At 39.3% G+C, this 25,909-nt stretch overlaps 1 pseudogene; it reads left to right on the forward strand.

Moving 5' to 3' along the window:
- The first annotated feature begins 17,494 nt into the window (after positions 1–17,494).
- Positions 17,495–18,274, forward strand: LOC139013166 (small ribosomal subunit protein uS2 pseudogene; annotated as a pseudogene).
- Positions 18,275–25,909: the final 7,635 nt, after the last annotated feature.

Below are 25,909 nucleotides of genomic sequence, written 5' to 3' on the forward strand. Positions count from 1 at the left end.
TACGATGTGTGACTTACAAGGCTAGGTCATAAAAGGTATTTTGGTTCCTCTATCTCTTTCCCCTCTCCCAGCGCCTCCCTCACTCTGGGGGAAGCTAACTTCCATAAATGGGGCCTCTCAAGCAGCCCCATTGAAAAGTCCACATGGTGAGGAGCTGAAACCTTTGAAAAGATTTAGAGAGACTCTGAATTTGCCATTATACTTACGGATAGACATTTGATTTTTACAAATTTGTTTTATAGAACTTAGCTATAAAATGTCAAATAAAATAAAATATAATAAATTTTCACTCTAATCAGTTTGGCTCAGTGGATAGAGCATCGGCCTGAGGACTGAAGGGTCTCAGGTTCAATTCTGGTCAAGGGCATATACCTTGGTTGCGGGCACATCCCTAGTAGGGGATGTGCAGGAGGCAGCTGATCAATGTTTCTCTCTCATCAATGTTTCTGGCTCTCTATCCCTCTCCCTTTCTCTCTGTAAAAAATCAATAAAATATATTTGAAAATAAATATATAATAAATTTTCTAAATTTTTAGATTTTACTTCTATATTTGAATATATGTGCTTTCGGTGTTTAAAGATTGTTCCCAATAAAAATATGAAGCCGAAAAAATTCAAAGAAGTGCCTTATGTCTGTCCATGATACATTAGACCCATGTGAATCTTTGTGAAAATTTGAAAAGGCTGGGATTTTACTAACCCTTGGGTTTTACCCAACACAAAAGTCTTGTCTTGAAGCATTGGAAAAGAAGCCACACCTGATTGAAAAGATCTCACTGAAATCGTGTGTTCTGTTTTGTGACTTGGAGCAGAAAAATGATAATGAAGCAGTGTCCTTGTCAAATAATGTCATGGACTCCGTGAAGCAGGTCATGAATTATAGGCAGCTATGCCATTTGCCTACACCTGAATGAAACGACCCAGAACTCTTAGTGTAGCCAAAATCTTGGCTTTTTACATTAATACACACTGACTTTTTTGGTGAGGTTCTTTAGGATGTTGTGAAGGCTATATTTTAAAAAGCAAAATATTTCGTTGTTTAGAAAATATCTGACTTGAAAAATATCATGATAATCTTTCAGAGATGCTGAGCCACAAATGTGTGTCCTTCATTGTTACAGAAAGCAACTCCACACATCACCAGAATTCACTGCTTCCAACTGCAACATAACCTGATGTCAAAGACTCTACCAATACCCCTGGAAAAAATTCATAGTAATCGCTCTGAAAATCATTAATGTGAATAGAGTCAAGGCCTCTATTACAGAGACGCTCACTGACATTTAAGAAGATATAGTGTAAAGAGGCCAACAGAACTGGATTTTAATCCCAGATTGGCCACTTATTAGTACTGTGACCTTGAACAATTTCTCTAACTCCTCTGAGTCTACAGTTTTCCCATTATTAAAATGGTAATGATAATATCCATCAAAAAAATTAATGCAAGGGATCAAATATGATAATATGTAAATATATCTAGTAATGTGCCTGGCACTCAGTAAATATTTGGTTGCTTTGAACTGATTAAAGATCTTAAAACTTCTCTTATTCCTTCTCCTGAGGTTCCAACTCTAAATTCTCCCAGGGGGCTGAGCGTTACTTTTCCCTTAGGCCTCACCGCCATTACCTGCAGTGCCTCCAGGATTGGGCAAAACAAATTTCTCTTAATCCTCCAGCCAAGAGGGCCCCTTTTCTCAAGGTCAGCCTATGGCTGTCCCAATCAGGGGACCCTGAAAGGTGTAAACCTCTTTTTCCTCTTAGATCTGAACACTATTTCCACCCACACCTATCTATGTTCTTAGTTGCTCTTTCAAGGTATACAAGAAAGCCATCCACTTAACAAGGCAGGGTTTCTCTCTGAGCTTTGTATAGCTGCCTCCCCTGGATGAGCAGGGCTGCTCCAACTCTACATCTGTCATTTTAATTCTTATTCAGTTAGCATCTGGCATCCATTAATCTCACCATCCTCTATGCATATGGGTTAAGATAGAATATGACAAATGCAATCTTCAACTGAACCCTTAATTTACTTCAGATTTTACAACTCACCATTTGACTGTTGTATAATTCTATTGTTTTTAACTAACATTCATTGAGTGTCTTACACTTCAGCAAACACTTTCAAATATCTATTTGATCTTCACACATAATCCTATGTGGTAGGTAAGCCAGATATTATTGGTCTCACTTTTTTAAAAAATATATTTTATTGATTTTTTACAGAGAGGAAGGAAGAAGGATAGAGAGTTAGAAACATCGATGAGAGAGAAACATCGATCAGCTGCCTCCTGCACACCTCCTACTGGGGATGTGCCCACAACCAAGGTACATGCCCTTGACCAGAATCGAACTTGGAACCTTTCAGTCTGTAGGCCGATGCTCTATCCACTGAGCCAAACTGGTTAGGGCTGGTCTCACTTTTTTAAAGATAGGGTTCAGACAATATAAGTCAACTGGCTACCACTACTAATCCATTGTCAAATAAACTAGATCCTAGGTCTTGTGGTTTAAAATCCATGCCTTTCCCACTATACTATGTTGTCTCCTAGCATCACTGAGTACTATCTTTTATCTAACTAGTAATAGAAATAGTCAATGCAAAAGGAGGCCTCTGAAATTAGCATCAGGCTATGTGTATTGAACCAAGTGATTAAAGAAAGCAAAACTGCAACAAGAAATGCTTTCTTTAATTTGTATTTAAAATGCAAATACAAAATACATTTTTGTAAAAGCAAAAATGTAAGGCCAAATTATTTTTCAGATTATAAAATTACACATGGTAATTACAGAAAATACTGAAAATGTAAATAAGAAAATTAAAATTCACCTGGGTACTATTTGGAGTGCATTGGATATTTATTGACCATTTTGAGGATGGCAATGATGTGAGGTGACATGTTTTTAACCCTATAGCTGCTCTGTGGAGAGCTGAGAGACAAGTTAGGGGGCTGCTGGAGGTCCAGCAGAGAGTGAGAGAGGCTTGGATCAGATGATACCATTGTAGGTGCTGACATGTGATGTCTGGAACTGGGTAAAAGTGGAAGGTATAGTTGATGGAGTGGCTGTGGGATGTGAGCAAATGAGAGAAGTCAAGAATACCTCAGGATTTTGACTCAATAGGAAAGAAAGGGGAGGAGTAGTTTTGGCAAGCAGAAGTCAAGAATTCTGTTTTGGATGTAAAAGTATCTATTGAATATTCATGTGGATTATGCAATGGGCAGTTAGTTAGATATATGAGCCTAGAAAGTAGGGGAGAATTGAGGCACAAGATAGAAATGTGGATGCATTATTATTATACAACACTATCTCAGAGCACTAATACAGCTTGAAATTTATCTCAAACACTACCTATAAAATTCAAATAGCTAAACAATCAGCACAGGTATTTCAGTCACCTAAGGAGATCAATTAGATTCAACTTATTTAAATTAGTAAACTATGCAGCTAAACTTATTAAATTGATAATGCTACACTTGAACAAGCTGGGTAGAGCTTATATGAAGACATTTACCTCCCCAGTAATAATCTGTGTATTGATTATTATAGAAAATTTTCCCAAACATAATTCACTCCCACTTGCTTTGTTAGTTTTCTTTTTGCTTTGCTTTGCTTTGGAATTGAGTATATCCTCATTTCTTTGTATGTATGAGGCAGACATAGTTGTTCAGATACATAAAACAATTTTGTTGTATTTTTAAATTATTCATTTAAATAGCAGCAATTGAATAATCTTTAGCTGTCTGGTTTAATATTAATTCAAAAATGATTTCTGAACAACTAAGTACTTTTATCCTCTCAAGCTTGCAGCAATGATGGCTGAATCAAACAGCTGGGGTGGGGGAGGGTTCTGGTGGGGGTGGTAAAGGAGACATCTTATATCTGTTAAACTGATTCCTGGATCACCAAGCAACCTTCTGATGATAATTTATTTATCTTCCTCTCCTATGCCAGTAAGAATATGCTGGCCTGCATGAGACAAAATTCTCGTTGAAATCATTACATTTATTTTCTAAAAAACAATTCATACATACATACATACATAATTAAACTTTTCACATGAGAAGCCAAAAATCAAAAGAGATGTAATAAGATTTGGAAGAAATAACAAAAGGAAAACATAGAAGATAGATTCAAATGGGCCATTTCAACATCACCAATTAGAAATAACAACAAGGATTTGACAGCTGATGGTGTTAGAGAAGGAAGAAGAGCAGTAGTAATGCACAGCAGAAGAAAATGAGAAAATTAAATAACTTTGAACCCTAAAAAGACGCCTGCCCCAATGGACACCTGCACTAAACTCAGGCAAATGTTACTGAAGAAATGACACATTGCTGCTGTGGGGTAATAGCTATCTCCCCGAACCTTATTGGCCATTGATAGCAGCAGGGTGTCATGGGAAGAGCTAACCAAATGGTGTAGTAGGATAGCATTAGAGGTTCAGGAGAAACTGCAATACACTGCATAGTCTAGTGACAAGCTAGGCGACTGATGATACAATAGTGGGGCCACAACAATTTTTTCTAATGTGTACTTCATGATAGGCACCATGCTCAGTGCTTTACATATGTTTCTTTTTTTAATATATTTTATTGATTTTTTACAGAGAGGAAGGGAGAGGGATAGAGAGTTAGAAACATCAATCAGCTGCCTCCTGCACACCCCCTACTGGGGATGTGCCCACAACCAAGATACATGTCCTTGACCAGAATCGAACCTGGGACCCTTCAGTCCGAAGGCCGACGCTCTATCCACTGAGCCAAACCAGTTAGGGCTACATTTCTTTATTTACTCCTCAAACAATCTTGGAGATAAGTTCCATCACCTTTTTAAAAATACATTTTTATTGTTTTCAGAGAGGAAGGGAGAGGGAGAGATAGATGAGAGCGAATCATTCAATGGCTGCCTCCTGCACGCCCCACACTGGGGATCGAGCCCGCAACCCGGGTATGTACCCTGACCAGGAATCAAACCATGGCCTCCTGGTTCATAGGTCGACACTGAGCCACGCCGGGCAGCTGTCCCATTACCCTTTTACCGCTACAGCAGCAGAGTCCCTGAGAGATTGTGTAATTGGTGTACACACAAGCAGTTGTATATAACACAACAGAGCTGCTTTAGGCAAGCATCAGTGATAGAAAAGCATCTTGAACAAGCTTATAAGGAAAAAGAAAGTAAGCTTGACTCATATAAGCACACCGTGTTCACAAGGGTTGGTGCAGCTGTTTCAGGGGCACGGGCACCAGGACTGGAACGCTGCAGCACTCTGTCATTTCCCCCTGCTTTCAGCACTGTATTGGCTCAGTTCCCTCTTTCTTCAAAGTGGCTTCCTCCTCGTGGTGAGAAACAGAGCTGCCAGCAGCTTCTAGCTCACGTCTCCCAACTTCGACAGCCGAGAGAGATGTCCTCTTCCTAAACCTGGAATGGTTAACTGGCCGGTGTGGGCTGCCAGACTATCTCGCTATTCAGTTGTCTCGAGCCTCTGCATCCATCATGGCCAGAAGGGCAAGGCTGCAGCACAGACAAGTCCCTGGGGAGTCCCAGTGCTGGAGACCCACATGGTGGGCTCTGCACTGTCTTAAGAAATGAAATCACTTTCCAGACAAAGTCAAAGAAAAGAAGCAGATCATTAAAGGAAAAGAAATGGGACCTCACTATATAACTGTAGAAGTTTGGTTCCAGAATATTCATGATAGATTAACTGCTGGTTTGTCTGTATTATAAAGCGCAGTTGACCCTTGAACAACACAGGGATTAGGGGCACCAACCTCCTCGCAGTCGAAAATAAAGAAATTTTAACTCCTCCAAAACTTAATTACTAATGGCCTACTGTTGACCAGAAGCCTTGTCAATGGCATAAACAGTCAATGAAGAAATACTTTGTTAAGTATTCTGACAATAAAGTAAGATATGGAAAAAAATGTTACTAAGAAAATCATAAGAAAGAGAAAATACATTTACAGTATTCATTGAAATACAATCTGTGTTGTTCAAGGGTCAACTGTTTTTCAGAATACTCAGATTTTCATTTATCTGTATCTAAGAAGCAACACCTCCATACATAAAATCATCCTCTTCCCCAAATATGATGAAGTAGTGAGTAGAGGTCTTAACCTTTGGAGTTAAGAATTTGACTAGATCTATGGACTACCATTCAGTGATGAAGGTATTATCTCTGAGATTTTAAATCCACCTCACTCTGAGATGCTGCAACCACATTTCTGCTTTGCCAGTGGGACGCCTATTGGAGTCCACCAACAGGGGGAGCTTCAGGGAGACTGCAAGATGGGAGGAGGAGAAAGGTCTTGCTTTTTTTTCCTTTCAATTTACAGGTTCCTTGAGCATCTCCCAGCAATGCTTTTTCACCAAGCTGGGGTAGTTTACTTCTGAAGCTGAAGTTGAGTCTGGTGTGAAGAACCAGCCTCATGGCACCCCCTTAAAGACCCCATACCAGCTGCCTGATAGTCCTCCTAAGAGTTCTGGATCCCAGCACCAAATTAGAAGAGGCTCCTCTGAGATTCTAGTTTCAGGTCTGTAGGGTCCCTTGTCCATGTTTCTAAATTTTAATTATACCAGCCTCTTTCCTTTGTTTCTCTAGCTCTAGCAATAGCAGCAGCTCCATGCAAATGCTACTTCTGTGATAACTTAGAATTCTCCTTTTGCCTTTTCATTACCGTGTTAATAATTTATACTTAGTTAATAATTCCTTATATAAAATTCTCTCTAGTAAAATAGCTGGTATGATTTCTGGTTCCTAAATAGATAGTCATGGCCATACTTCCAGAAATATGCACATTGATACACTAAAATTCATCTACAGCCACTTATGGAATTCATGAACCCAAGATTAAGAATCTAGGGGGCTGATGCAGGACATGTTCAATAATGGTTCTTAGAGAACAATTTGGAAGTGCCTGTGTTCTAGGCTAGCGCTCACAAAAAACATCCAAACAGTTTTGTAAGTAAATGCATTTACCTGTGTCGTGTGCTGTTTTCCGAAAGGTGGCCTTGGCATATCAAGTGAGACATCATATTAGAAGACTATATATTCACCAGTGGAAATGGTTAATAAATCATGTTCCTGAAGGGGAATTTCATGGTCTTGAGGGGCTTCCTTTTGATCATAGTTTATTCTCTGAATAACTTTAGAGAACTGATTTTTTAAAAGTCTATTCTTGTAATATTTTACAACCATTATTTTGGCAGGTCCCAATGAATCAAATTCCCCTGGTTTAAGTAGACTCAAGGTAAAAGCTGATATTAAGATCTAGAAAATTGTAGCACTGGTGTCATGTAAGAAGTGTCATTGTTTTCCTATAATAGAGATAACTCCAAGATGAAATGTAGATTCCCCAAGAAGAGGTCAAGATGATCTTCTGAGGCACAGAAATAACTTCTAGAGCTTCTATTTATATTCATGTTTTATCTCATGCTTTTTTCATTTCTATTTTATAATGCACATAATTTATTAGTTTGGTAAGGAATGTAAATACTTTATACATAAACATTGTGAGTACATTCTCAAAGCTTTCAATAATAAGGGTCCACTTTTTAAAAATTTGAATACCACTGCTCTAATGATATAGAACTGCATGTTTGGAGCAAGGACCACCAAAATTCGGCTGCAGGCAAACTCATGGTCTATTTTTGTACAGCCCTCCAAGCTAAGAATGAAAGAAGGAAGAGTAAGGGGAGAATATGTGACAGAAACTGTATGTGGCCCACAAAGACTAACATATATACTAACAATCCTTTACAGAGAATGTTTGCCAACCTCTACTCCGGAGTAAACCCACTTAAAACACCTCCAAAAGTCTTTAAAAGGAAGAGGGAGATTCCCTTTCTCATTTCATTAATGAAATTAGTACAAATGAAAAGGAAGCATAGGGACAAGATCATAGCTGAGTGCTTATGGTCCAACTACAGATGTTACAAACTTGGAAAATAATTATTTGAACAGGGATAAAAAGTCAAGAGCAAATGGAACAACAGTGAAGACAATGATAACTTCTTTGAGGGTGATAAAGGCTATTACACTGGCTCAAATGATCTCACAATTAAGCTTCATTCTATGAGAAAGAAGCAAGGAAGCAAAGAGTAAGCTGACAATAGGAATTTTATATCAATATTCATGACTATAAAATTTCATGATGACTACTAATATGCTCAAGAGGTGATTCTGAATTATCAAAATTAGGGTACATTATTTTCAGTACCCTCTATTAAGGAGGGAGAAATGTATATCAGAGAAAATGGCTGAAATAAATATTCCTGAACTTAATAGGTTAATTCACATCCAAGAAACTTGGCTACACAGAATGACTTGATACCCAATTGACCAATTCTTGGTAATATAAAGATGAAAACAGAAGCTTAAAGCCAAAATGCTGAGAACCAATTCATTGAAGCTGCCCCTTAGTACCTGTTAATGAAGAAGAGAAAATTAAAATACAAGGTAATTAGGCTACCTATGTTAGGGGCAATAAGGCTTTCCAGTGGGCCTAATTAGCTGTAATATGTTACTGCTATTCCATTTTCAAGTTCACTGAGTAGGCTATTCATAGTATCTAAAATCTGGAAACTGGGAATATATCTGTCCTTCGACCACAAAATCAAGTAGAATTAACCTTTTCAAATTTAAATATAAATGGCTAATAGAAAGCATATACCAACTAGAGTCTGTGATTGCCAGGATGGAACGTTTTATTGCTCACTGAAGCACCATATTAGAATGTGAACAGCTGGAACACAGGCTGCTACCAGTATCCATTCTAACTTCTTCCTTTCTAACAGAACCTCCGTTTTGTTTGGGGCAACTGTGTAGCCAATTAAAAATATCCAGTAAGCCAGCTAAGAATGGCCATGTAATCCAGAACCTGTCAATTAGTATATAGATGAAGTCCCTAAGAAGGGCATTCCCTCCAGAATAAAAATGCAGAGCTTGCTAGTAGAAGGCTCTTGGTCCTTCCACCTTCTTTCCTTCTGGAATGCAGTGTTAGCAGTGGTTGGCAAACTCATTAGTCAACAGAGCCAAATACCAACAGTACAATGATTGAAATTTCTTTTGAGAGCCAAATTTTTTAAACTTAAACTATATAGGTAGGTACATTGTTATTAACTTAATTAGGGTACTCCTAAGGCTTAGGAAGAGCCACACTCAAGGGGCCAACGAGCCGCATGTGGCTCGCGAGCCGCAGTTTGCCGACCACGGACCTAGAGGAACAGCAACCATTTGCCACCATAGCAGGAACCACATGCTAAGGCAGAGCAGCAAGAAGGCAGAGCAAGCCTGTCACTGATAGCATTGGGAAGGAGCTAAAACCAGTTCTAGGGTATCTATCTCTGATCTTATTTTTTTTATGTGAGAAAAGAAAATTCCTTAATTTTTTAAGATATTGCTGATCAAGTGTCCTGATACACTCGAACTACTGCAGTCCTAACTTTTACAATGTGTTATTATTGTGCTGAGTAGAGTATTAACTGCTTTAAATACACTATCTAATTTCATTTTTTAAATAGCTCTAGAAGGAGAAAAATATCTTCATTTACAGGGATGTTAAATATCTCCCCCGAGAAGACCCAACTAGTAAAGTAGCAGAACTCAAACTCAAATCCAGATCTGATGGTCTCTATTGCTTCTTCCACCAAGCTAAAGCCAGTGCATTACATGTAGATGATTGTGCAATAACCATTTTATCGGGGGAAGTTTGCATTGTAGACAGCCATAGACGCTAGAGGTCTTGTCACTCTCCTGGTCAGAGAGCATATTTATTTACTCACTTTAGGACAATAAAGTCTCTCTGCTTTCCTCAGAGATTTGCTTGAATTCCAAGGTAATAAAAATAACATCTTCCTTGGGGGCAAAGATGGGGCAGGTTTGCCCACAGCCCCTTATAAGCTTAGGATTTCCTAAGCTCAGGGTTCCTCAGCTGAAACCATACCCCTGTGTGCACTGTTTTCACCTGGGCCGATATCTGCACCACCCATGAGACTTGGGGGCAAGGGAAACTGATGTTAACATTAAGCTCAGGCATAAGTTGTCTAAATACACTTTGGCTTGTTGTCTCTTTACTGAAGGAATCTATGGAAATGTGGCGAGTTGACCTAGCAGCTGTAGTAGTCATTGCTGCTTAGAGTCTGCTTGGCCACTTGACAATAGACATGAGATATTTTGGAAATCCAGTTGAGATATCTCTTTTGGCCCAACAGGATGATGTTCAACGTATCAAAAACCTACCATCCAAGTGCCTCACACTATAATTTTTTAAGATATAATTTACCCAAAGCAGTAGTTCTCAACGTTTGGAATTAATCACTCTTGAATTCTAGATTTTTGGCAATATACTTGAAGGGATTAAATACCAAAATCACCATCACTATCAAAAATCAGTAACAATAACACAGATTACTATTGCAACGTATCTTACAGTTTCAATAAAGCTTCCCAGTATGGCTTCATTCATTCCCTTGTAGCCTTTCTACAGGGGTTGTTGGGACAGAGCTGTCTCCTGCCCTGAGCTTATCCTCTTATATTCTCATGATGCAAAAGATTTCATATGTCCCAATACACATGCGCTCTTTCTTTAATGGAAGTTTTGTATTGACTAAACTGCATCATGCAACCCATTCACTCTACATTATATCTCACAGAGCTGTGGATGATGGTATTGAGTCATAGCAAAGACAAACATGTTATACTCTGATAAAAATGATGTGTCATGTAATTTGGCAGAGAGCTACGCCCAGTACACCAGATGGAAACCACTGTTCTGGAGGTTCTGGGCAGCACATGGATATTTGCAGAGAGTGATATTCCAGGCACAAGGAAGGAGGATGACAGTTATTTTTAAATGGTCCTTGTCATCAAAGACATAATAAACTTTGGAAAATAGGACATATGTGAAATATCCAAAGAATTCAACTATACATGATATCATTACAAGAACCAATGAATGCAGTGGGTATATATCTCAGTCCACAACCCAGGTGCAGAGGAAACATTGAATTTCTTTATTATCTTTAAATAAACTAAATCCAGCACCAACTATCCACCCTACTAAGTTTTCCCTCCTTCCAGAATGCACAGAGGTTGTGTGTGTTATAGCACCAAGAATAGGGAGGGATCCCCTTGCCTCCTAGTCCTGGTTCATCCATTTTCACTAATTGCTGGTGAGGCCTGGCTAAGATCATCCCTTCAATGGGACACAGGAGTCTTTGGTGGCTGGGGGACACCCTGCTCAAACTGAAGCCTCTGTGTGAGCCATGTAGTCTTCTTCAAAAAACTCTTCCACCCACTCAGCATTTGTTTCCTTGGTGGAGCGCCAGGTAACACACCTGCTGTGATCTGCCAAGTTCTCTCCCCTTCCTCATCAGAGAGAAGATCCTCTTTCTCCTGCCTTCTGTCTTCCTCTCTATCCTTCCCTCCACTTCTTTTTTCTTGAACACTTAGCATCATCTCAATTATAATTATACTAGAGGCCCAGTACATGAAATTCCTGCATGGGTAGGGTCCCTAGGCCTGGCTGGCAATCAAGGTCTATCTGTGGGGCAATCGGGGGTGGGGGGGCAGGACCCCCACTGGCATCCGCCTTGGCTGGCCTTGGGCCTGTGAGCTGGGGGCAGCTTCTGCATTGAGCGTCTGCCCCCTGGTGGTCAGTGAACATCATTCCACTGGTCGTTCTGATGTTTGGTCGATTTGCATATTAGGCTTTTATTATATAGGACAATTATTATATAGCTCAACAAAAACTGAGAATTAGATTGTGTTTATTACGTGTCAGGCACTCTTCCAGTGCTTTATTATATTCACTTGTCTAATCCTTATACAACTTTCTGAGACAGCACTATTATTATCCCCATTTCCCAGGTGAAGAAACTAAGACATGGGGAGGTGACTTCGTTCCAGGTCTTTTAACTGGTAAAATTGCTCATTTTGACCTTTACTACAGATAAGGGGAGCCACTGAGCTCAAGAAGTTCTGAGGCTTCCTCAGCAAATATGAACCATAGACAAAAATAGCACATAAACATGGTCCAGTTTTTCCCTGTGTTTTATTTTTTAAACAATAAATTAGAGTGAGCCATACTTTAAACACTATTCTAAAAACCTTATAGAGTTAGTTTTCTTGTGCTAGTTTAGATTGGGGTGGGTTTAGATTCGAATAACATTACCAGGTGAGAAAGGTTTAAATCAATTGTTCAAAAACAAGGAATGTTCAGCTTTCTGATTTATTACTGAATTTTATCTGAGCTCTGGACAGCTGGGTAGTTATCCTGTGGTAATGAGTGTTGGCAGTATTAATTTGTGGTTTTATAAGAAGCAAGGTCAAGAATGTTTAGATTACAAATCCTCAACCCTAAACGAAAGGTTTTTAGATTCACCATCCACAAGAAATTTCAAATAACATTCAAGTAAAAAGCAATCTCTTGGACTCCCCAAAAGTACTCCTCTGAGGGCTGCTGACTTTCTGAGGTAGAGAAAAGCTAGTGTCTCTCTCTCTCTCTCTCTCTCTCTCTCTCTCTCTCTCTCTCTCTCTCTCATTTTAAAAGCTAAGACCAAATCAGTATGCTCTTAATACTTTATCCCCATAAAGTGAGATTTCTGGGAAATCTGGAATTTGTTTGCATCTAAATGAATACTAAGAAGAATCAGAAGAATCAAGAATTTTCTCCTTATAATTCATCCAACATGATTAAATGTAGAAATAGTATAAATTTATTGTGTCTTCTTTTTCTTATCCCAGTACTAACTATTAAGAGGCAGCCTTCATTTTTAAAGGAGAAGTACAAAGTCGGATGGGTATTTCAAGAAGAAAACCAAGTACAATTTATTCACTCTATCATAGCCTGTCACGTAACAGCTGAGCCCTGGCACCACCAACAACAAACAAATGTGCCAAAGACAGCAAGATGCATTAGGGAGATAAAGCACAGCTTCCCTCATGCCAAAGCACCCACTTGAACAGATGTAGAGAAGGCGTGACTCCTGCTTGAAGAAGGTGGATGCTGAGAAGGCAGTAGAGACAACGTTACACTGGGCTGTAATTGAGAATGCCGGTCTCTTTCCAGACCTCTGAGACAGGGCAGCTGCAATGTGTCTTTTGACATTGGCACTTGGAACCAAGTCATCTTTCTCATTAGGCTCTTAAAATGCCACCTGGACATGCTTAGAAATCTGCAACACAAAGACAAATTTCCGTGTTTCCCAAAGAAAGGTGTTGTAAAAAGCTAAACAAAGACAATGTTAACACAATGCAGCGCTCTGACCTGCCACTGACATATGATCATGTTGTCACAAATTATGGTAGCTGGATCTGAGAACCTTAGAGTGCAAATTACAGAATGATTTGGCAGTTTCTCCCTTCTGTCATTGCTGGGAGAATTATTCATGTGCTGAAGCTAACTATGCCCACAACTAAGCTCTGAGTGTCATCTTTTAAACTCAAATCAAGAATTTGGTGGCTGGCCTCTCTTTCCAGATGTAGAGCAGCCAGAATATGTTTTAATCCATAGCCAATCTAAGCATCCAGAAAAGATACTCAGAAAAGAGCTTTGTCAATTTCTTAAACCATGGAAGGTTTCTTATCATGAAGGCCCTGATTCTATGTCTACCTCCTAGGCCACTTTGCTATTCTAGATAAGAGAGCCAAGAAGAGGGTGGGGAGGGGAGAGATCTGAGATAATATAGGTTAAAGTGATTGCTGTTATGCATTCTCTGACAGTGAAAAGTAAGGAAATGCTAAGTATTTAACAATTAGCAATGCTGTTACCATAATTAGAAGTGTGCTACATTATGGAGAAACTTAACCAAAAAAATTTCCAACTCGATTAAGATGATTATCAACCCTAGAAGTAAGGACCACTGGGACACAACCTAGTACTAAGGAGATCTGTAAACACATTCTGGATCCTTGTCATTAAGGCTTCTGTGATTGTATATATTTAGGACAGCAGTTCTCAGAGTGTGGTCCATAAAATGGGTAGTTCAGTCTACCCACTAGGAGTCTGCAAGATTCTTTCAGGGGGAACATGAGGCCAAAACTATTTTCATAAAAATAAGAAGCAACCATTTTCCTTTTTTTTATTGGGTTGATATAGCACTTATAGTGCACAAGCAGTATGAGTTAAAACTACAGGCACCGTTGCCTGAATCAGTCATTGAATTCTTCTGTACCAAGTGTGGGGGGAGGTGTTGTTTCACTTAAGAATGTTCTTGATGGTTCAATAAAAATTACTAACTTTATTAACTCTCAATCCTTAAATTCACTTTTTAAAAATATTCCATGTGACAAAATATGCATAAAGCTCTTCTGTTCTTTACCAAAGTGTAATGGTTGTCTCAAGGAAAAGCACCCACATGATTGAGGTGGAGGTGAACTAGCTGGCCAGGCATTTCAGTCCATAGAGAATGACAAGCCATTCACTCCCCCAACTAATAATTTCTTGTGCTCAATGTTCTTCTTAGTCTAGATTAGACATAATCTCCATCAGCTCTCTTTCAAAGTTGAATGATGCATTGGTGAGTTCTCAATCATTATTTTTAAAAATAACAGTTTTATTGACATATAATTCACATACTGTATAATTCACAACTTTAAAATATACAATTCATTTTTGTTGTTGTTGTTAATCTTCACCTGAGGGTATTTTTTCCATTGGTGTCCAGAGAGAGTAGAAAGGAGGGAGGGAAAGGGAAAGAGACAGAGGAGAGAGAGGGACAGAGAAACATCGATGTGAGAGAGATACATCAATTGGTTGCCTCCCACATGCACCCTGACTGGGCCTAGGGATCGAACCTGCAACCCAGGTATGTGCCCTTGACCAGGAGTTGAACCCACAACAATTTGGTGTACTGGCCGATGCTCAATGGTGTTTAGTATATTCACAGAATTGTGCATCCATCACCATAATCAATTTTAGAATATTTTTATCACCTCAAAAAGAAACACCCACAATCATTAGCAGTCTTTCCCCATTCTTCCAAACTTTAATTCGAATGTAGGTAATCACTAATTTACATTTTTTCTGTATAAATTAGCCTATGCTGGACATTTTATATAAACATACAGTATGTGATTTTTACTGACTGGCTTCATTCACTTAGCATGTTTTTGAGATTCATCCATGTTGTATAGTATGTAGCAGCACTTTATTACTCTTTATTGCCAAATAATATCCCATTGTATGGGTAGACCACATTTTATTTCCTTCATCAGTTGATGGAGATTTTAATTGTTCCCACTTTTGGGCTATTATGATAATAATGTCATGCTATGAACTTTATGTACAAGTTTTTGTGGGGGGTTTGTTTTCATTTGTCTTGGTTATATAGTACAAAGGAGGGCAATTGCTGGGTTATATGGTAACTCTATGTTTAACCATTTGAGGAACTGCCAGACTATTTTCCAAGGCAACTTTGCAATCATTCATGAAAACTTTCAGCACTAATTTATTTACTCATTTAGGAAATATTTATTGAAAACTTACTATGTCCAATTCCTTGTGCTAGATATTAGTGATACAATGCCAAATAACAGAGTCTCTGCCATAATGGGAATTTATGAGGAAAGACAGACAAAATAATAATGTTTTGGATCATTATAATGATACAGAAATCACAGAGTACATAGGACCAGGAAATAGAGGGGCCTAACTTGTTTAGATGCCTGGTAAGTTCTCCCTGAGGAAGAAATGTTTTCACAGACACTCAAGTGAAGGGGTAATTGGAATTAACTTGGCAAAGAAGGGAGAAGCATTTGGTACAAAAGAACAAACTCATGTAAAATCCTAAAGGTAAGGAGGGAGCATGTTCTGCTTGAAGAACCGAGAGAAATTCAATGTAAAATTGTATAGTGTGCAAGGTAAAAGAGGCTCAAAATTGAGCCTGGAGAAGTCGGCAGGGACCAATGAAGGGTTTTTAATAGAGCAGTCACACGATTAGTTTGTGTTCCTTAAAGAACACACTTGATTCTATCTGGACAATGGTCTGGAGGGAAGCAAAACTAGAAGCTAGAAGCAGGTTAAAATTATAGACAAAGATAGTCGAGAAGTTATGATGGCCCAGGCTATAGTAGTGGTAGTGGGCCAAGGGGAATGGGATAGAATCAATAGGACTTGGTGATTAATTGCATGTGGAGGGTAAGAGAAAGAGGGGAATCAAAATAGATTTTCTATTTGGGTACTGGATGGATGGTAATGCCATTAACTAAGACAGAGCTATATGGAGTATGCCAAATCTCGATCCACAAGTCAAGTAAATAAAGAAGTGTTTCCTTATGCTCACTATATGCAAGGCACTGGGATGGAGCTGTGTATATAAAACTAAATAAAATAAACAGAATTATAATACCCCAGACATGTCCACATCCTAATCCGTTAAGCCTTCAAATATGTTGCCTTACATGGTGTACAGAAAAGAGTTAACATAGGAGTCCTAAACTGCTATCCTTGAAAAGACCTACTTGCAAGATTAGCCCTTGAGAATTTAGATTGTATAGAGTCCCACCATTAACTGATAAGAGTGGCTCAGTTGTGTCTAAAATGTTTGTGCAAACAATATAGTTTATGATAAAGTCCTGCTTTCCTCCTGGGACTCTGTAATTTTGGTACAAGGCAAGCAAACAATGCTCACATGACCAGCCCCAGTAAAACTCTGGACACTGAGTCTCTAATGAACTTCTCTGGTTGGAAACGTTTTACATGTATTGCCACAACTCATTGCTGGAAAACTAAGTACATTCTCTTTTATTCCACTGGGAAAGACCCTTGAAAGCCTGTTCTATTTCCCCTAGCCTTTGCTGCATGTGCTTTTTCTCTTGGTTGACTTTACTTTGTATTTTTTTCACCCTACTGAATCAAGGTTGTATGATTACATGCTGAGATCCATTCTCATAGCAAAGCATCAAACCTGAGGGTGAGCTTGGGGCCCTCCAACACACAGAGCAAAAGGGAATTGGCAGATGTAACTAAGAGCCTTAATGTAAGGAGATTGTCTTGGATTATATAAGTGGGCCCAGTGTGATCGAATTAGAAGCAGAGTAAAGTGATTGCTGATTTTGAAGACGGAGGAATGGGTCATAAGCCAAGGAGCACAGGCAGCATCTAGAAGCTAGAAAAGATAAGGAAACAGATTCAACACCTTGTGAAACTCATTTAGGACTTCTGACCTGCAGCACTGCAAGATAGCAAATTTGTACTATTTTAAGCTAATGAGTTTGTGGTAATTTGTTATAGCAGCACTAAGAAAATAATATAGATACCCTAAAGGACCATGAATTCTTATGGATGAGACAAATACATAAACCCATAATAATGTCCAATTTCAATTTCAAGCTTTCACTATTGTGCACTATCCAGTTTACCATAACTATTCTCTTTCCAAGGATAATGACAGTATTTCTGAATAATCAGAAAGTAAAGCCTTTCCACGCGACCCAAAGAGGGGTCCGTACGGTGCTGTCTGGGTTGTTGTCATAACTTAAAGGGAAACTTCCACAATGTCTGGAGCTGTTGCTTTCCTGTAAATGAAGGAGTAGGATGTCCTTAAGTTCCTTGCAGCAGAACCCACTTAGGTGGCACCCACCTTGACTTCATATGCAAAAGGCAAAGCGATGGCATCTACATCATAAATCTGCAAAGAACCCGGGAAAGCTTCTGCTGCCAGCCTATGTCATTTGCCATTAAACACCTGGCTGATGTCAGTGTCATGTTGTCTGGGAATACTGGCCAGGGAGCTGTGCTGAAGTTTGTTGCTGCTACTAAAGCCCCTCCTATTGTTGGCTACTTCCCTGCTGGGACCTTCACTAACCAGGCAGATCCAGGCAGCCTCCCAGGAGCCACAACTTCACTGCTTATTATCCCAGGGTTGACCACCAGCCTCTCACAGAGGTGTCTTATGTTAACCTGCCTACAGTCGCTCTGTGTAACACAGACTCTCCTCTGTGCTTTGTGGACATTCCCATCCTATGCAGCACAAGGGCTCACTCCGTGGGTCTGAGTTGGTGGATGCTGGCCCATGAAGATCAGCGCAAGGCGTGACACCATCTCCCATGAGCACTCCTGGGAGGTCATGCCTGACCTCTACTTCTACAGAGATCTCAAAGAGACTGAAAAGGAAGAGCAGGGCGCTGCTGAAAAGACTGTGACCAAGAAGGAATTTCATGGGGAATGGACTGCTCTAGTTCCAGACTGTACTGCTCCTCAATTCAAGGTCACAGGCTGACCTGAAGGTGCAGGTGCCCTCTGACCCTATAGAGCAGCTCCCTACTGAAGACTAGTCCACAGCCCCACTGCTCAGGCCACTAAATGGATAGGAATAACCAGAGTGGTCTTAAGTTGATCTTATTTCCATTTTCTGTTTAAGACTCTTAAATAAGATTGATGGAAAATAAACAGTTTCTTAAAAACAATACAAGATAAAAAGAAAGTAAAACTTAAAGAGGCAGTTGTTGTAGATTGACGTAGCTTGACAACAATAGAATCAAACTGTCTCACTGGACATTCCAACTCTCATCATACATAACAACACTGTGCAACACAAAAGTTTAAATAACATACTGGTTTATCAAATCATGAGTCAGAAAACATAATACGTAGGCTTAAATGCATGCTTTAAATATTTTGGGGTGGATGGGGAAAAAACCCTAGCTGGCTTAGAACACTCTTGTAGGTTTTCCTGATATAAAGTAGAAAGTAACATGATGTTAATTATTGTGAGACAGAGTTAATTGATGAACTGGCCAATAAAACAAGGTTTCTAATACCAAGAAAGCAGGTGTCTGCTTGCTGAAAAGGCACAACCGCCCTTAATTTCACACTCTGTGATTCTTCATAAAAATTTTAAAGATCAATTATGTCCCATCAATGTTAGATTCAAGCCAAACTAAGTGATTTATGTACAAATATCCTCACACGTGAAGTAATTGTTGATGGAGTAACTTATCTTTATTGAATATGAACTCAAGAGATTATGCTGGGAAGTAATTTACACATATGACTTTCTCTACATTTTTAATACACCTCCACTTTCTGTTTTAATAATGTGCCCTTTAAATAACTAGAGGACAAGAGATATTGCTTTTATTTCAGAAATAGATTAAACACAGAAGTTTAATACAATGATTCAGATATGTTCATAAAATTTAGGTGATATTATATTTATTCCAGTTTTTCAAAATGAAAGCTTTCAATGGAGCTGCACAGCAATGAAAATTCTAGTCCCTGAGAGTTGGTTTGATTTATTCATTACACAAACATTCATACAGTATTTACTACTACGATGAAGACATAATGCCAGGCACAGATCAGTCAAGAACAGCCTCTGATCTCAAGGAGCTCATAGTCTAATGGTGGAAACTAACACAGGAACAGATAATTATGGACATGGGATGAAAAAATACAGTGATAGAGATATGCAATAGACAGGCACCTAAGCCAGCCTGAGGGTGACACAAAAAGTACCGGGAGTCAGGACCTCTTGCTACTAGCCTTAATGACTGAGGCAGGATTACGTAGACTCCAGAAGATGGGACTAAGTCAGTAAAAAAAAAAGGGGGGCGACTAAAACCACCTAGTGTGTTCAAGCAACCACAATAGCTGAATCTGCTGGAGGGTGGACCATTTCCCTGATCACTACAGACCTAAGTTGGAGTTGTCTCGCAAAGTACACAATTCTTAATGAGTAATAGCTGAAGTGTCATAACATAGTATACACGTGGTTAGGAAAAAAGATATTTAAAACTCATTTTTGTTTTAATAGCACCATTTTGATCCATACACTACCCAATTCACTAAAAACAATGTTTGGAGTCAGTTTAATAACTTCCTTAATTTTTATTGCCATCCTTTTTCACTGTATCCTGAGTGATTTTATATTTAAATTTTTAGTCATAGAGAACCCTAAGTCTTCTTTTGCTATGCTTTTTGACAATCTTAGATTGAGCACCACAAAAGAAAAATCCCTTGGAAATAAGGTTAAATCTGAGAAGAATCCAGGAAAGTAAACATATGCAGGCAAACACACCAATAGCATTTCTAAATTTTTATTATCCCCCAGCTCTCGTGTCACTCTGCGCTATAAATGAGTTCAAGTGTATCTACAAAATCCACCCTGTGGAGACAATCGGATTACTAGGAATGTGCTCCTGGAGCAGACTGCGGCAATAATACACTTATCCACGCATTACCCTGGAATACCTAGACCTTAAAGGAAAACCTGAAGCTCCACATAATAAGTGGACGAAGTAATACTACCATGAAAAATGCTGATAACAAGTTATATAACCAGCTTATGAATAAATATGTAAATAGAATAAGTAGAATTAACTATATGTCTTCCCAATTATATTCCCAATAACCTATAAAAACAACCTATAAGAAAAGCATATCACTATTCAGTATATTCTCCATTAAAGTGTAAAGTGCAACATTAAGAACAATGTAGGCATAGAATTTAAAATAATTATGTATTGTAAAATCTCAAAATGTTTTCCATTCCTTTAACTCAGATGCTGAAAAGATGTGAGGCAACTGGACTATCTTAAACTTTCAGGTGTAACTCCTCTATCACAATATAAGAAAGAAAAGCCTAGAACTATGGAAAACATGAATTCTCTTTTAGTATTAAGATGCAATTCCCAGCTGAATGTAAACTCAGCAATGCCTAGGGTCACTGGCCTCCTGAGAGCTGAAGGGATCAATATCTCAAGGCATCTCTTCAGCCCTGTACAGTCAAGGGTTAACTTGGCAAGTCTAGGTTGCTCAGGTACTAAGCTTTCCAAAGAAAGGACTGGCCCTGGACTGATTACTGGGCGTTAACCTCTGAGCTCTTGGAATAGCCTATCTGATGTGAATGTGTTTATATGCCTGAGACCCCGGGCCATGCTGATTAGTTTGATCTCAGGGGGCTGGACACTAGATAACTAAGGTCAGTCTCTCAGGTGCCGAATGCTTTACTGACCCCCAATAAAAACCCTAGCTACCAAGGCTTGGGTGAGCCTACCTGGTTGGCAACACTTTGCACATGTTGTCACAGATCATTGCTGGGAAGATTTAATGTATATCTGTCCACGCACCTGGACATTTGCACCTGGTTACTCCTGAACTTTGCTCTGTGCACCTTTGTTCATTTGCAGAAGTTAATCTGTATCCTTGCACAACAGACCGCAACCATGAATGACTATACGGCTTTCTTGTGAGTCTTTCTAGTGAATCATAAGCCTGAAGGTGGTCTTAGTGACCCCAAGAAAAGCCCACTCATGGCTCAACATGACACCCATTGGGAAGCTTTGACCTACCTACTGTGGCTCTCCCAGAGCTCACTGAGTCAGAGTCTCTATCCAGAAACCTTTTACTTTACACGCTCCCTGGGTTAATCTGACGCAGCCAGTGAGCCACTAGTTTTAGAACAGGCTTTTAGAAGCTTCTGATCTTGCCAACCAGCCATGTGCTGCTTAAATAACCTCAACAAAGTCCAGAGATAGGAATTTGGTTTGTAAATTTCCAGAGATAGGAAATTCACAATCTTTCAAGACAGCCCTCTTCAATATTTAAGTGGCTCACATTGTTAGAAAATTTTCCCTTATGTGTATGTAAAATATCTCCACATGACTTCTAATCCTTGCTCCTGGTTACACACAATCAGGCCATTCAGAGTAAATCTCATCTGCCTTCCACATAACAATCCAAACACTGCAGTTTTCTAATTTCTCCTAAGTCACCCAGAGCCTCCTAAATCAGACTGATGGAAAAGGAGCTCTCCAGCAATCATCTATATCAAGATCCATGGGACAATAAGCATAAAATATGAGTATGTCGCAAATGTATTGGTCAGAGAAAGAGTTCACAATTTTTAAGTACTACAATCTTTATTCTAAAGCTTTATTTTTATAGTTATAATGCTGTATCAAACACAGAAAAATTTAACAATTTTAAAAATGTACATTCAATATGTATACATGCTGACATCACAAAAATGTACAGACTTGAAGACAGATAAATAATGGTGGTGTTTCCCTGTGTATTTGACTGGTTGCACCGAAATCAACTTACAGAGTCCGTCAAAGATAGAATGAACTCTAGGGAATAATATGAGGCAAGTGGATGGGGGAGATAAATACAGGGCTTGGCTACATTAGGTTTACCTATGAAAAATACAAATTAATAAACATTAATACAAGAATAGACTCTGTCTTTTGTATACTCACAACAGTAAGCCTATTTTTGCCCACCCCTGTGATCCCAAGAAAGGATAAATTACTTTTCTGATTGGTGAACTTTGGAAAAAGTGAGAAGCCAGTGAGATAAGGCACTTTCTGTTTCTCTTTCAGAGTTGCCACCTGCAGACAGAGTGCATTTTATCTGTTCTCTGTCATAAGGTAAGGCCCTGTCTCCGTGGAGTATGGCCTGTGCTGACCAGCTCACCCAGTGATGGACAGCTAATTTTGCCTATGTCAGCCCTAAAGTATTAAAATGAATGCAGCCACACGTTACTCGTGTCCTCCAATTGAGTTTCTATCAGTAATAAAACTGATATTCTCTCCAGGTATCTGACACCTGTGTTTTTCCTCTCAATATGTTTAAGCTTGGGAAGGCAAAAAGGGGTTACTTATTAGGTCCCTAAAATCCATCTTCTTTTTCCATCTAGGCTTTCCCTGGGTCACAACCCTCTGCGTCTACACGATTGTGAGTGCAGCACACAATGAATATAAATTGATCCTCTAAAGTTATAGCTCCAGCCCCATGTTCTCCTTGAAGCTGCCCTGACCCTGTAGACTGGATGGAGGTAACATTTATTCTGTTACTCATTTGGGACCTTTAACGTACTCCTTGCAAAATTTTATTTCCATTTCATATTCATATAGTGTTGGTTTGCAACCCTGGCCAATAGCTTTCCAAAAGTAATTTGAAACCAGCCCCCATAAGAGGAGTGCGGGAAGAGACGGACAAAGAGGCAGACCCCTCCAGATTGGTAGGTGACAGGTTTAAAGACGAGGAAACTTAGGAGGTTTGTCTTGGGAGGCTGCAAGGCGAGTTTTCCACACCTGCTCAACAAATCTTAGACGTTTATATAGAGAGACCTTAACTGGGTTCAGTCATATACCTGGACCAGATAGTCTCAATATCATAATTCAATTTCAAGGATACAACCTTGGAACAGCTTCTGGGAACAGGTAATGCACATTCCAGGGTACAGGAGAGGGACTGGGAACCTTCAACTGCCAGGGTCCAGCTCATGGGTCAGACTGGCAGACATATCTTGATGACCTTCCCCAACATATATGTACTAGGTGTACCGGTTAATAATGCGAATTTTTTTCAATAGATGGAGTTACACATATGTTGATATATACGCAATTTGATATGTATGCTATTTTGTTGTATTGACAACAAGCTTCAAAACTTCACATGTCAAATTTTCTAAAGGTGTTAACATCATAGATATTTTTACACTTAAAAATGTCGAATGTTGTGCCAAAAAAAGAGCATTTGCGGGAAGTTTTAATTTATTACTTTATTTTGAAGAAAAGTGCTGCTGAAAGTTATTGTATACTTCGGGAAGCTTATGGTGAACATGCTCCATCTCAAGATACTTGTGAATGCTAATTTAAATGCGTTAAAAGTGATGATTTCGATGTGAAAGATAAAGAATGTCCAGGTCAACCGAAAAAGTTTGAAGACCAACAATTACAAGCACTATTGGATAAAAATGCGTGTCAAACTCAAAAACAACTTGCAGAAAGATTAAATGTTGCTCAGCAAACAATTTCCAATCATTTACACGCAATGGGAAAGATTTTAAAGGAAGGAAAATGAGTGCTACATCAACTGAACAAAAGACAAATGGAAAACCGAAAAGTTATCAGTAAAATGTTGTTTCAACAGCATGAAAGAAAGTCTTTTTTGCATTCAATTGTGACTGTTGATGAAAAGTGTATTTATTTTGAGAATCCCAAATGCACAAATCATGGGTTGATCCAGGTCAACCATCAACATTGACTGTAAGGCCAAATAGCTTCAGAAAGAAGACAATGCTCTGGGTTTGGTGGGATCAGGAAGGTGTGGTGTAGTATGAGCTTCTAAAACCAGGTGAAACTATTAATACTGATTGCTACCGACAACAAATAATCAATTTGAACCACACTTTGATCATGAAACGACCAGAATGTTCCAGAAGACACAGCGAAGTTATTTTGCTTCATGATGACACACCATCACACACTTCAAAACCAGTTAAAGACACATTAAAAGATCTGGCCTGGGAAGTATTAACCTACCTGCTGTATTCACCAGACCTTGCTCCTTCAGATTACCACTTGTTCTGATCGATGGCACACGCACTTTCTGAGCAGCACTTCAAAACATATGAAGAAGTGGAAAATTGGGTCTCTGAATGGTTTGTCTCAAAACAAGAAAAGTTCTATTGGGACATATCCACAAATTACCTGTAAGATGGGGGAAATGTGTAGCTAGCGATGGACATTACTTTGAATAAAACACTTTTGATGTTTCTCTTGAACTTATCGTGTTTTCTTTTATTACAAAATCCACATTATTAACCGGTACACCTCGTATTTCCTACATGTAGCATGTGACTGTAAGATCTTTAGGGAAAAGAGTCTAAATGTTATACTTCTTTCTGACCCATGGCTGCTTTCTTAGTGTCATACACAGAGGAAGCAATCAATAACTGTGGATGGCCGAGTAGTCCTCCCAAGCATCTCTGACATCCACAATTGAAATGGTTTATGGGGCACATTAATCTCACAGTCTACAAATAACTAACTTCTCCTCCTTCCCAATATGATCCATGGCAGGATACAAAGCTGACTGCCATGAATTCCTGCCTCTCCACAGGGCTGCTCTGCTACTTTAAGTACAGTGCCAATGTGCCCTTGAAGCATGTCTTCTGCCCATTTCATGTGCAATTACATCCCTTCAGTTCACCACACGCCAAGGGCCCTGGCATCCTGGTGTCATCCATTCTCATTGCATTGTTGGCCAAGCATCATGGAATGGTGATAAGCTTGGCATGAATGCCTATGGACGGTCTTTGTTTCCAAACCTCTTCACTAAAGACAGTTTGCTGTGAAATAAAGCAAGCAGGGGTGGCAATGGACTCTTTCCTAGTGCCAAAAGCATATTGGCTGCTAAGAGGTCAAAATGTCACGCCCCTACCATAAATAGAGCAAATTTTGCTTTTTTGACCTTTGTATTCTTTAAAGGCCTAGCTCTCTTCTCTGCTATAAAACCTGTTAGAAAATTGCCTCTAGGAGCCAACTACAAAAACCAAGTGTTTCTGTGCAGAGTGGAGCCTAGGAGGAAAGTGTTAAATAATGCCAGCATTTTTTATTCCTCCTAACATGTTCCTACTATTTTTTCATTTGGTTCAGGGATTGCGATTGGAGGTAGACCCTTCGGGCTGAACTACAAAGGCATCAGGATACATCTAACAAAGCTGACAAGCAAAGGCACTAATGGAAACTTGGGGTTAAACAAGCTGCTGGAGTCAGAAATATCAGGATCTGGATGCAAAGTAAGCATTCAAGGTCAGGACTGAGAGTGATACAGGACATAGGCTCACAGGAATCCCGTTTATTGGCCACTAAGAACTCAGGAATCAGCCTGGAAGAAAAAGGCAAATCAGCAGGGATGTCCAGCTTACCTTGATTGTGTAGACTAGTTAAAGCCAGGCTGAAATACCAAAACCAACATTTACATAGCAATGCTTTGTCAATAGGAATTTTGTCAATAGGAATGCATGTCAATAGGGATTTTGTTGAAATTCAGATTCTAGCGCCTTAGCTCTGGAACTGGGCCTAGGGACCTGCGTTTCTGAAACGCTCATGCTGCTGGTCTGCAGACCACACTTTGAATAGCACCCATGTGCCAGATGCTGCTTTATGCTCTTGGCA

This window comes from Myotis yumanensis, unplaced genomic scaffold (assembly GCF_028538775.1).
Source record: "Myotis yumanensis isolate MYYU_CA2020_CCGP unplaced genomic scaffold, mMyoYum1.0.hap1 SCAF_6, whole genome shotgun sequence".
NCBI classification, from domain to species: domain Eukaryota; kingdom Metazoa; phylum Chordata; class Mammalia; order Chiroptera; family Vespertilionidae; genus Myotis; species Myotis yumanensis.